Below are 13,863 nucleotides of genomic sequence, written 5' to 3'. Positions count from 1 at the left end.
GTATCATATACTATGCCAGAAACATACTTGGAAAAAAGAACTTTCCTTTCCTGAAAAAGAAAAGATTTTTCTGTACTTTTCCTGATCCCTGGCCATTAATTCACACTGGAAGCGTACCCAGGGCTGCGCAGTTTAAGAGTACAACAAACTATTTCACCCTGAGTGAGAGGATGCAGGCAAAGAAATCATGACAAGATGACAATGAAATTACTATCAGTTTTAAAGTGAATTGCATGAGGAACATACTGGAGTGACTAATGCCTGTCTCCAGTAGCTTCTCAAAACAGACACAGAATGGGGCAATTGTGAAAGCTTCCCCATGTCCCGATACTATGCCTTCACTCTCACCAAGACAAACAGCCAGTTTCATCTTTGCCCACGACAGTGAGATCATCGTTTCTAACTGGCGTGTAAACTGTTGTGGAGGAATTCCTCCCACCTAAGTTTAGTTGTCTAAATTTAGTTGTCTACAGTAGGCTTAGTTAAATTTAGTTGATTAACTAAGGGGAATCCTCCTTATACAGTCAGTGTAGTGAAACAGGCCGCTACAGAGGGAGATTCCTCATACATATCTTAGATACTTCCTTAGCATCAGGTTAATTCCTCCTGGAGATCTTGGGAACTACAAGGGAGGCTGATGTGGATTTGCTTAGATTTAGATATGCCTAAATGAAGTAAGAAGACTCTTACTATGTCATCCAGAAAATGGATTTAGCCCATAAACTCTTTCCATGTGGGCCACAGAAGAGCTATGAAAGGCAGCAGGAGAAGGCTTAATAATATATTAAAATGTGTTTTGGACAGATGGTTATTTAGATCCGTGGTACACATTTTTATAGATTTAAAGTTGCTTTGCATAGTGGAATTAATATTAACCTTTATAACAACTTCAACAATTATATTTGTAAAAATAAAGTGTGACGTGCCTAGTTTTAACACTTGATAAATTATTTGTAACTTAAACCTTAATTAAAATAGGTCTTAGTTTAATTCATGTTTCAAAGTAGTTATGCTGAACCTTGACAAGTTTTATCAGTTTTGGGAGACTGTACTGTAGTATCTTTAAGGAAACTTTTAATTTTCATATATTATAAAATAAATTAAATAAAATTAACTTCTTTGACCCAAAGCCCTGTAGCCATTTATATACTTGCTATATAAAAGGAATGATGACACTTTGGAAAACTTATTTTTCCCTTTCTTGTTAGGTGAACACAATGTCCCTGGTACAACATGTAACTTAAAATTACGGAGTCACCATAGGACAATGCCAGGCACATTGGAGAACTCACATCTAAAACAGTATGATTCTTGGATTTTAAATCTTTCATTCATGCCACTGTGTGAAGGTCAGATGTTGATGTTTGAGTTGGTTAAGGACCGTGGAATGTTTTGGTTCTCAGCTGAGAATATTCTTCCCAAGCAGCCGCAGGGCTCATTCCTGGGCCTAAATCAAGACTCAAAACATTCCACGACCCTTTGCCTTGTAAACAGAAATATCAACATCTGCCCCACATACCACCCCTCCAGAAAGAGGACACACAGGCTGAAACGTCATCAGAAGTATTCTTAGACATTATTTAGGAAGAGCCACCTTCAAGCCACGACAGTGGTTGTCAGTAATTTGATTGGATTAAAAAACAATAGGACTAAAAAACCCACATGCTTATTAATAGGGTTTTCAGCTGGTATAGCTTCGAAAGAACAAATTCCAGGAGATGTCAGCTTCTGCAGATTTTGCTTTTATTTTTGTAAATAATTTGGTCATGAGAGTAGGCAGAAGGAAGCATTCTCCAGACTTTCTGCTGTAATGGAGTGTGCACTACAGCTTTTAAAAGCTGGTGGTGGGAAACTTTAATTTACTACCTTCAATTCCACATCTTTCCATAGAGTTTCTCCAGGACACTTATCTTACTGGAGACAGAACAAATAAGCTGTTACTAGAAACGAATACCGCACTAGCATTTCTACCACCATTTCCTATTTTTAATAATGATATTCATCATTAGGCTTTGTACTTCAGATGGTTGCTTATGTTCAGAACTATTTCTTTTCTATTTTTGGATCTGATCCTTCAGCACTAAACATTTCATTCCCACACAACAGCCTTAAAGAGACACTAAGGCCACATAGGAAACTACCAAAAAAAAAAAGTTTAGAAACAACTACCCTTGCAGCATGTACACAAAGTGCAGCTGCCATGTAACAGAACCTCAACATCTCTAATATATCACAGTTGTGATTGTGATTCCAAAAAAGATCATGGTCAACCAGATGACATTCGTACTGTGACAGTAAGCTGTGAAAATGCTTGCTTCTTACTTAATCCACTGCATATTTCCTGTTTGATTTTAAGCACAGAAAGCTCGTCCACAGACAGCCACTTTGTTGTGAGAAGCACCTACCACTACTAAATCAGGAGGCAACTACACTTTTGATTTTATGATGAACTTCTACTGAACTGCTAGTTTAAATTACAATATATTCAGTAATGGATTGGGATCAGGCAAGGATCAGGATGAGTCCAAACTGAGACAAAGGAAATGTGCTCATATGGGAAGATGTCACTAATTCAGGCCTGCGAGGGGCTGGGGAGCAATCCAGGAGACCTGCAGAGAGGGAAGCAGGAGATCCAGTACAATGGCTTGGGAAGTTCAGATGCCAGCACCCAGGAAAACCAGCTGCAGAAAGCTGGCAGAAAAAGGGTGCAATCCACTGCAGACTGGAGAAAGCATGGAGAAAGAAAACCTTCACTACCAGGAAGGAAGATGACGATGGTTTAGGAGGAGAGCACCAGAGCCATCACAACTTCCCTTAGAAGACTGCACCCTGGATAGAAATACGCTACGTGAAGACTGGGATGTGGGATGTGTCATGTTTCAGGGGACTCTTCAGAGAAAATAATTCCAGTACTTCCCTAAATGACATAATCTATGCCAACAAAAGCAGTCGTCCGTTGCCATAGCATTTTTACAAGTATAGCTGTATTTTTTGGTGAGTATGGCCTTTCTCATCCAGCTAAATGACATAAATATGCGAGGAAAATATTTTAAAAGACATCTCTCCAAAGTTAAGCAAGAAGTCTGTGGAATGACTGAAGGCTTCTAATTAATTAAAGGTTTTCTTCCCTCTCTCCGGATCATGTCAAAATTCTTAACTTCCATCTGTATTAGAGATTATATTTAAGAAACTGCTCTGAGGTTGTTATAAAATTTATTTTTTTAATGGATCAGTGACATTTACTCACTGAGTGGACATAATACGTCCTCTCTAAAAGAACATTACTGAAGGCAGTCTTGAAAACAGGATCTTAAACTAAAAACACTGACTGACGGTTACTGGCACCACCTTAATTACTAAATGTAATAGGACACAAGGCTGAAATGATTACTAAATTGATTACTAAATGATTACTAAATTTCTTTGTAAGTAGTCAAAATATATTAACACAGAACACCAAATGTGGTATCATTACATACAGTTCCAACAGATGGTCTTTGGTGCAATTCTTACTTTAAAAGTAAAATAGATTAATTTTTGCCTTAAATTCCTGATCATAAACTTTTGTCTTAAAAGATAGGAATCAACTGGTATTTCTTCTTTGCTGCAGTATCTTTTAAGTAAGGTGTGGAAGATGTTGATTCAAGAAGTGGTCTGAAAGGGGAAATGCAGTTGAATTGGAAATGAGCGCCTTTTCCTTTCAGCTTGATTTTTTTGACTCAGGTCAGACCTGGGAAAACATCCCCATTTTTTTAAGTCCCATCAGAATTGTCCAAAGCAAATAATACACATAGCTGAGATTACTTTAGTAAATTGTAGAACCATCTTTTATGGTAATTCTTTCTAGAGAAAGATAAGAGTTCAGGTTGTTGGTTTTTTTTCTATTTAAGCCTGTGTGCTAGCAAATGTAAAACAGATTATAATGATCACAAATTTTGTCAAATCAAGCATTTTTTAGTATGTGTTTATTCTTCTGGTTTGATCAAATTCAGATTTGAGATCAGTACCTTAATGATAATCAGGTGAATTATTGCATCACCTTCCACCACCATGAGCATGAACATATTCCTGCTGCAGAAATAGCTTATGACAAAAAGTTTTTGACAAAGAAATTCTACTTAAAGTTGTGTCCAATTAATATAATTTTTATTCTAAACAAAATATCCAAATTTGAAAAAAAGAAGTTTTTTCACATAGAACTAAGAGTATAAACTACTAGTAGCAAGTACTACTAGTTTAGATGAGTTTATTTTTTTAAAGGTCTGCTGTAGTAGTTCTTACATACTACATCTATTTCAACAGAAGAGCAACAGAGGTTGAGAAAGTTACTGGGGAAAAACAATAACCTGAAAGCTAGAGGGTGTGGAAATATCTAATTAAAGTCGGAGTAATAATCTCTGCTTTGCTGATTTCCTTTGTAGAGAAGAAGAGAAACCCAGCAATTACCATCTAAAATAAATTACACTCCCGGTAGCCTTTCTGAATGAAAATAGTGTGCAGTGTTGATACATGAAAACATAACCTACCCCTTGCCCTTTAGACATGCTCAGAAGGTGTGTCACTAAAAGCAGTGCTGATGGGCTTAGGGTGGGTTTAGTCCTTCATTAATACCAGGAAGCATCTAGTGTCCCTGTGTTGAGTGGTGTGAAGGCTGTACACAGCTGTACAGCCCTTTCCCAGCGATCGTATCAGTGCCTATGTAGTATACGTACATGTCATATGAACAGTGTGTAGACACATGTCTTCTTCCCTCCTCTGTATTTTGATCACAGCTATGTTTGCTGCTGGATTTATTTGCTGTCAGTGAATTAAACATGGAGCTCCAGCTTGCAATGTGAATATGTAGCTCCTTATGGTGTGGCGCAGGAATCTGCTGAGTTTGAACAGAAATGGCAAAAATAAAGGGTGGTCATCAATGGAGTTTCAGCTTGTGGAGACCACAGCTGAGACACCATGTTGTCAAATCTGCTGATAAAAATAAACTTCCTTCTTGGTATTCCTTTTTCTCCTTGTCCTTCTTGGTATTTCTTTTTCTCCTTCTCCTTCTTCATATCATTTAAAAGTTAAATTTTCATTAGATAATTTGTTCTTACATTTCCCAGTGTAGCTACTTGTTCCACCTTGGTGTAGCTCCAAGCAGGGAATATTGCTGCAGACAGAGCTCCAGGAACCATTTAATTTAACCCCACTCAGAGAAGAGAGAGGGTATAACAGTTAAATTATACTAGGTAATCTCCACTCTATTCCCCAGCACAGAAACAACCTCAGGAAACGTTCAGGAAAATAAAGCTAATGTGAACAGACTGCCTGTGTACTTACTTTCTCCTCTCCTTTGCTCTCTCAGTACAGAAAACCTTCAACTCAGAAGCACAGAGCCCTGGGCATTGCCTTTCTTTGGAAACATGCAAATTTAGAGCAATGTGCATTCAGTTTGTCCCTCACTACTCTGTTTATCTTTTCTATTACTTATCACAAAGTAATTTTGCAGGAAAATTTAATAACATGCAAAGACCACGCCATAGGTAGTGGCTTTACCTGAGGCTGACCAGAACACAGCCTGAAATGCATGATACTTGTAATAGCTAGTTAGTCTGAGTGTATTACTTGGGCCTTCTCTTCTCTGCAGACTTCCATACTTACCATGTTTTATGTCAATAATTCATAACTCAAATTACATTAAAACTTTGTCATCATATCAATAGTCCAAACAGCTAATGAATGTGCTCATCAACTCTTACAATTTACAGAGTATTTTACAATATGCTGCCAAAAAATAGAATGAAATCTGCATGCTGAAATACTGACAAAGTCTTTCAGTTTGGGGTCATTACTTAATGACAGACAAAGTCTCTGCAGAGGATCAAAATGCCATTTTACAGTGGCTTTCAAAGTTTCAAAACTGGGCTTTGCTCCAAATGAGACTATTTCAATATTCCTCAAGAAGATGAAATGCTGAGAGATGGAAGTATGGGGAGAGAATATGTGGATGAACCAAAAGTAAAAAAAAAAAAGTTACAATTTTGACATTAATGGTGCATTTAAATAATTTAAAAATGAAATAAAAAATTAAATAACTAAAACTTTTTGAAACATTATTCCAAATATATCAAATCTGATCATTTCAACATTCTGCAAATATTAATCTCCCCCTGCAGTTTTCATCCAAAACATAATTCTGATATCAACTATTCTGCTAAATGTTGGACACAATTTTAATCTGTCTTCTTATTTTTACTATCTCTAAGTTTTACTGACTTTGATTTACACTGAATGGCAACTCATGAATCTCATTAGCAGAATGGATTATGTTCATTACTTTCTACTTCAGATTTCAGACGCAGTGATGTAAATTTTTTCAACTCTTCATTTGTTAAGTACACATTACCAAATCTGTGGACACAGAACAAACTGTAATACGAACTATCTGAAAAAAATATTATTACTGGAGATGCTCCTACCATATAACAGGTCTGCATTCCTACTGGTATATTTATATTTTTATATTTATATTTGAATATTGATCTATATATTTTTGTATATGCTATTAAAAGTGATGACATTTTGTTATGGATTACATATTTAAAGACAAAAATCAATCGCAATTATGTTATAAACGATTGAAATAGATCCAAATCTCTGTAACACTAAACAGATTTTTGGATCAAAATGTAAGGTTACAAATATGGTGTATATAATATTTTATGTGATTTCATTAAGAGCACTCATGTAGCCTTTAAGTCACACAGATACCAAATTATATTAAAAGAAATTTCTACCCTTTTACCCTTCTACGCTCCCGTTATACAGGAATGCAACCTGGGTACCTATTCCCATAGAAATATTCCATTATAAATGAAAATTAACTAATAAAACCCTCTGATTTGTGTGTGTGTGTTTGTGTGTTTGCATGTGGGGAAATTCTCTAGTTCTTGCAAGGAAGTTGATGCCTCCCTCTTATTATCTTCATATTTGTTTGATGAAGTTAGAGCAATGCCACATTGAGATTCAGGGATCTTTATATAAAATATGCAAATAGTAGCTATAAAAGGTTCAGGTGACCTGCATAAAGCACCCTCAGGCAAGGTTCATTACACCTTAATGGAACTAGAAATTTGAAAAAAAGTCCCATGTGCCCATGTTTAGCTGCCTCAAATAAACCAAGAGCCGAACCGCTCAATGCCGATTCATTTCCTCAGTAGGTGTTTTGCTCATGTAAAGACCCTCATAAAGAAGACAGAATTAGCAAGAACCTAGGACACACTGCAAAAGGCACGACAAGCAGTATCACTAAAGAATCTCTATAGAGCAAGAAATGTTGATTCAAGCCTTACTTAGGAGTTTACTGATCCTTACTGTGCCTTAACTATGCTGGCCTGCCACCATCCCTGCTGTCTGTGAAGATCTGTCAACAGTCCTGTATTGCTCACTGCAAAACGCTTTCACAGGTAATGTACCACCCTGTTATGGGAAGTGGGAGCCTCTGAGCCACTGAGGCCAGAGGGGAGGATGCCCTCTAGTTTCGAAGGGATTTAGCTGCTGCTGGACTGTCCCACTCACACGTGTCGAGAGGCTTGAGTCAATCCATTTGCAACCTTCTCCCGAGTCCTGGGCTCCAAGCACAGGGACAGAGGACAAGGACAGAGCTGAGGACCACATTGCCATCCTTTGGCCAGACACGACTTGTGTCACACTGCATTTCTGCCTGCCGGGCAGATCTAAGCACAGGAATTGCATGTCCCTTCCTCCCTGGGCATCTTGACCTCTACAATTAATACAAATGAGGCCTTGATCTTCTTCAGTGTTTTGTGTCTTGTCTACAGAGGTGGGTAAAAGAGTATGTTTCAGCCATACTCAGCCATGTACTAAGGTAATAGAGAGACATAAAACTTATATATTATTTTCTCTGTTCTTCCCTTTGGGCAAAGAGATGCAACCAGCCTGCCTGGGATGGCTCCTACGCATGTCTTGTAAGGCTGCACTGACAGATGGTCCAATGTCCCCAAAACACATACTGTAAAAGGACCAAAACAGAACAGATCTCAAACCCTGCCAAATACACCAGCAACTTCAGCTAACAGATATTTCCATGTTCTTTTAGCAACCTAAGGCCTATGACTTGAGTAATGAAGCGGTTCTTCCCACAAAGCATGGAGCCTCGTTGCTCAGGCTAATGTCCTCTTCACAGTAGACATTCCCCACCAGAAGCAATGCATTCCCTTCTGCTCCATGAGAGACTTCTCCTCATCAAGCGAGGGAGTGCTCAGGTGCCACACACCCAAAATTAATTTACAAATGAGTTTTCCTATCCACAAAGTGCTGAGCAGCTTGAGCTGAGGATAGTGTCTTCACACTGTGTTTGCTGACAGCCTGGGTGTGAAGATTACTTCCAAAGTCTGGGGTTTTTGTTTGGTTGTGTGGTTTTGGTTTGCTTGGTAAAAATTTACCTCGATTGTACTTTGGTTTTCACTGCCTGAAGGATACATGAGGCTGCACGATAGTGTGAATTGCAAATCAGCTAAATGAAAGCAGGAATAATAAACAGTCTCAATAAATTCAAAAGCCTTTTGACAGGGAAAATGTCAGCAAAAGACAGAGGTTTTCTCTCCTAATTATTGTGAAGAATGTAACAGTTAAACATTATTTAACAGTAAAAGTTAATTAGGAATGACACATTTTTATATTACATATTGAGGAACAGTCATAGAGAAAAGCAAATCAAGAAATGTTGAATAAAAACTGCTATATTTTCCTTAATTTAATGCCAAGAGATATTGCAGCTCAAATGAAGGTAAGATTTTGTAATATTTTGAAACTCCTGATACACTTATTGGAACATTTTACTTTAATTAATGATATTAGAAGAGGCACAAGCTAGATGCTTGAAAGGGAAAGCCTGTAGCTTTCATTTTAATTTCTTTTCTATTCTTTTAATTATTTTTAAAGGAAATTACTTTCCTGTTTGTGACAGATGGCACTGACATTCAAATACCATAGCACACTGAAGTAACATGACAGTGATGACTTCAAAGTACAGTCATTGCAAGACATACATTCAGAGAGGTTCTACCATTTGTTCTGTTATACTCCGGAAAACATGACAAATAATGAAGGAATTATAATACTTTGTTGTCTAGAAGGTACAATTCTGGGCTTCACAGTCCCTGTGAGAAGTCTTACTTAAAGAACAGTTGGAAATACAAATGACAAATGACAAAAATGTGCTCATTTTCAGCTCTTTTCAAGTCCTTGCTCCCGCGCCTCAGCTACAGCAGCATGGACAGGACATCCCTCTGCCCAGAGGGGCACAATGCTGACAGACTTACTGCCAGCTAATTGTATTCCGGTGTCCATAAGCCAGCAAACCTCAGTTGAAATTGTTCCCTGAATAAGAGATTATCTCTCTTTCACAGACAAAGTCTGAGGCTGAATTTGTATTGACTTGCACAGCGGCACAAAGGCAGCTGATGGCCCGGGGGGAGGTGAAGTCCTGTCTCTAACATCTTAGTCCAAATGTGAAAGAGGAGACTATCTTTTATTTGACTGAAAGTGCTTGCTGCCATTCTGGTGAAGAGTCAGTTGTAGATTTGCTACATGGAGAAGGGGAGGGCAAGGAGAGCTGCCAGAGTCATGGAGCTGCCCATTAACAGCAGCCTCTGGGCCCTCATGCTTCATGTTACACCATGAAAGAGATCATGTCCTCTTCTTCCCTTCCTCCCCCACCCACCCTGAATCTCACTAACTGCATCTCTGCAGGGAGTTACAGTTCTTTCGGCTTACTTCACACTGAAAGCCTACAAGATATTGATGAGAGTATTTCACTGTATTTGGTTGAACTTAAGATCTACAGACACCTTTGGGCATGCAGTGCTCAGGAAAACAATTTAGCAGCAACAGCAAAGGAAAATAGCTATTACCTGAGAAGATCTATTTCTCCAATTGTAAATTAGCCCAGACGACAGAATTGCATTTTATTACAAGACTGGACCAGGCACACTAGATGAAATTTGCCAAACACATCGTCATCTTACAAGAGGCAACAACTCAATTGCTATCACTAAACAAAGCAACGCTGTCCAGACAGACCTAAAGCAGTTTTAGAAAGGAGAACATAAAAGCATAAAACGCTAATTCTCCAGACTTGATAGCTTATGGAAGAATTTCAAATTGCATATTTAAGACCTGTACTTCGAATAAAATTTCACCCCTCTGGTATTTTAGATGGAACATGATTTTATGAACCTTCATTATGTCTGTGGTGACCTGTCAGCATGAACTTGGGAACTACCCCAGTGAGGGAGCCCCAAGCTGGCTCGGAGGGGACACAGACTAACTGTGATGGACAGGAGGAAACCATTGTCATGACTGTGTGTGCTCCAGAGAGGAGCATATGTGCTTGGGAGATAATGTCAATGTGGGACAACAGGCATGGACTGACATACAGTTTTTTCCTGATAAAGGAACATTGATTATTACCAACTCAGATGGTAAAAGCTTTTACTCATCATACTCAGTGAGGCTGTCATCTCTTCAAGTTCCCATGACCACAATGCCCATGGCAATTTACAAGACATTCACAGCACTGCCCAGAGACAAACTCTGCAAATGATCTCCAGTGAAGGAGCTGTGTTTCAGATAGCTGGATCATGAAGCAGAGAACCAGTGAAAGACTGAACAAGTCATGAAAAGCTCTCCAACCACAGAGTTCCCTAAAACTCCTCCAGAATAATTGTGCTGCTATGCCAACAGAATTTGATCCTATCCGAACTAGAATTTCATCCATAAAAGCCAAATGGCACCCTAGGAGATTGTCCTACCAATCAAGACTTGCTCAAATGCTAAGAACACTGGAGAAAGCAACAAAAGGAAATCCCATCCCAGCAGGGAGAAGTCTCCACCTCCCCCAAAAAGGAAAAAAGCAGGTCCTTTTTCAGACCAGTAAGCCTAATGTTTGCCTGAGTGAGTGTTTCCATGTTTCCTACTTGACCTAAACTAGGTCTATAAAAGCAAGGCCAATGATTGACAGGTTTTGAATGGGAGCATGGCAGGAACAGCCTGAGCCTTCTACTGTCTGTATCCTTGAGGTATGGACAGTACACGTCTCTCAGTTGCCTTTCTGATATTTGCACACAAGCAGGAGATCTGTGGCCTGAGTGAGTTATCTCAGTGCAATCATGTGGGGCAGTGTTTTAGCACTGAGACCTTGGAGAGAAGAGAAGGGTAAAGGGACAGTGGAGTCAGAGCATCACAGGGGATGCTCTGCACAAAATGAACAGTCACAGTTAGCTCTTCTCTACCATCTCTGTCATTTGCTTATACATGGCTGCTACGGGTAGGACCACTGTTTTTTCTAAAATGGCACCTGTGATGGATTTAAATCTAGAGGTGGGACATGAATGTAAACAGTAAATGCATTTTCATAAAAACAGTCCTACAAACAGAGCTAGCAGAAGACTAACCTTGATTCAGAAAGCACTTTGGCACTTACTTAAATCTCAGTGGGGTTCAATGGGGTTTAAATGTACTCTGAAGGTTTTGCCCTACACAGCCATTACAAGTGATGTTGTGAATGCACAGGGCATATAAAAGACTGAATGTATTTGGCTTATGAAAACCTTCTCATCTTTCCTTGAGTTGCACCACTTTACATGAAGCAAACCTCTAAGGAGACCGCTATTTCAGGTCATTTTGTTGCCTACATTTACTTACTAGCCTTCTGTTTTACTTTTACATCACTCCCTGTCCACCTGAAAAGCAAAAAACCAAGACAGAAAGGAAACTACACAAAGATCTGGGTCAGACTGAGTAATACATACTAGAATTTAGCTACAAAACTATACATAAGATTTCAAGAAAAGTGCCACATTTTCGTATCCTTAAATGCCAGGTGATATAAAGTATTCAGAGGAGAATTTCTTCCTGCACATGCAGAGATTTCATTTTTTATAGAGTCACTGTATGAAAGTATTTTATAAAACTTTTAATATAAATGAAAAGCAAATTTGATTTGAAATGCAAGCAGTGTGGCCAATTAAAAGGAATTAAATGTGTAGTCAGTGGATCTAACTTTGGCCTCTCCAACAAAATTTTTACGGAGTTGTTCCACTTCAAGATCACATTACCACATTTAATTTTTTTTTCTCCTCCCTAAGACATTCATCCTGCACTACTAAAAGTAAAGGAACCTCTGCGTTCACTGGGTACATAAGTTAAGTTCTAAGCACCTGCTTAGGAATGACAAATATGTGTTTTTTCCAGAAGAATGGTGTATACCCCCTTCACCTCCATTCAAAGGGACAAAAAGCCATAGATATTGCAAGACTGAATAAGAGAATTCATGCATGCAGCTCCACATTGCAGAACTATATATACACTCATATATAGTCACAGTTCTTGTATCAGTGAGAAGTATGATTGTGCTTATATAATGTGCTTAGGAGAAACTCTTAGGAAGGGGAACAAAAGATTTCAGAATAGCTGTACTTCTGTTCAGTTACCTGGTGAGCAAAGCCTGGGATGGAATTCAAGATACTGTTGGGTAAGATTGGGTGAGTCACGTCACCCAGTGACTCACAGAATTAGGACTGTAAAACTGATTTACCGGGGACAAGCGCTGCATAGAGAAGAGCTATTATTCTCATTCCTGCCAGGGGAAGAATGTCCAATACTGCCCTTACTGAACTTAATGAAGAAATTGCAGATTGACCTGATTCAAAATTAAGTCAACATTCACGGTTTAGAACGGATTTGTGATTAAGCTATTGGACCTACTTGCACATGCATCCAAAATGCACATAGAAATACCGGAGTGGCTCAAAAACACTGTTTCTACCCATTTTCAAAAAAAATATGCTAAGAGCTCTAGAAATAATATCTACTAAAATTTATGTATTTTAAAATTCCTTTTAGACTCAAATAGAGAAAGCCTCCACAATGAGAGACACCATATCCTCATTACAGCACACTAGAAAGTTTCTAACAGTCTCCATTTGCTGCTCTCAGCCTGCTTGCAAAAGATTTATGTGCAGGGTAGCAATTACTTTAAATATACCTTTTTTAAAAAATATCTGCTTACATGCATTTTCTTCACTTTTATTCTGTTTTTGATGTATTCATTTCAACTTAGCTGTGACAACAACAGAAAACCTTTTAATTGTAAGCATGGTGAAGGAAAGGTTGTGGAATCACCATAATGAAGAGTATTTTAAGAATGTTTCAGATAAACAACTGTCACTAGCAACACAGGTATAGTAGGAGGCGTGCTTTTTGTAAATATACTTCTGTGGTCAGTTGGCATTGTCTCTGTTCCTTGATTAAATAAGCCTAGCTCATATAGTCAGGAATGTCTGTGAAGAACTAGTTTTAAACCCTGTCTTGCAAAATTTTCATGGAAACTGAACTGAACTAAGATCACAATTTGAACAAATAGTAGTAAGAAAACATCCTTCTTCTGAAAAAAAAACCAAACCCACCAGATTAAAACACTTTCCTCTTATTAAAGGCAATCAAAATAGCAAGACCAGCAGGTCTTGACTGGTATTAGATCAGACCAGAAATATCCATCACATGTTTATGTCTATATAGTTAGATATATATAGTTTGTTCTTCTTTCTTTTATATCATAGAGTACTTTGCAAATGCTCACCCTCCGCTATCAACTAATCATTGCAGCAGCCAAGGAACTTTCATATGGCACATAGAATCCTAGTGGCAATAAACCATTGGCTTGTCAAAGACAGAAGAAATCTTTGGATCAATACTACAGGAATAATTCTGGAGACTATCTGGCACTCACTATGCCATAATCAGATACTTGAATACATAGGTAGATGTCCATACAATTGCAGGTATTTAAATGTCTTTGCT

The 13,863-nt window shown here is 38.3% G+C and overlaps 1 protein-coding gene across 1 annotated transcript in view; it reads right to left on the bottom strand.

Annotated features, from left to right (window-relative positions):
* TRPC4 (transient receptor potential cation channel subfamily C member 4) overlaps positions 1-13,863 on the bottom strand; it is a 164,989-nt gene that overhangs the window by 127,159 nt on the left and 23,967 nt on the right. The gene's annotated exons all lie outside the window — the stretch shown is intronic.

This window comes from Mycteria americana, chromosome 1 (genome assembly GCF_035582795.1).
Source record: "Mycteria americana isolate JAX WOST 10 ecotype Jacksonville Zoo and Gardens chromosome 1, USCA_MyAme_1.0, whole genome shotgun sequence".
Lineage (NCBI taxonomy): Eukaryota > Metazoa > Chordata > Aves > Ciconiiformes > Ciconiidae > Mycteria > Mycteria americana.
Note: the sequence above shows the minus strand (reverse complement) of the source record. Positions and strands in the feature narration are given on the sequence as shown.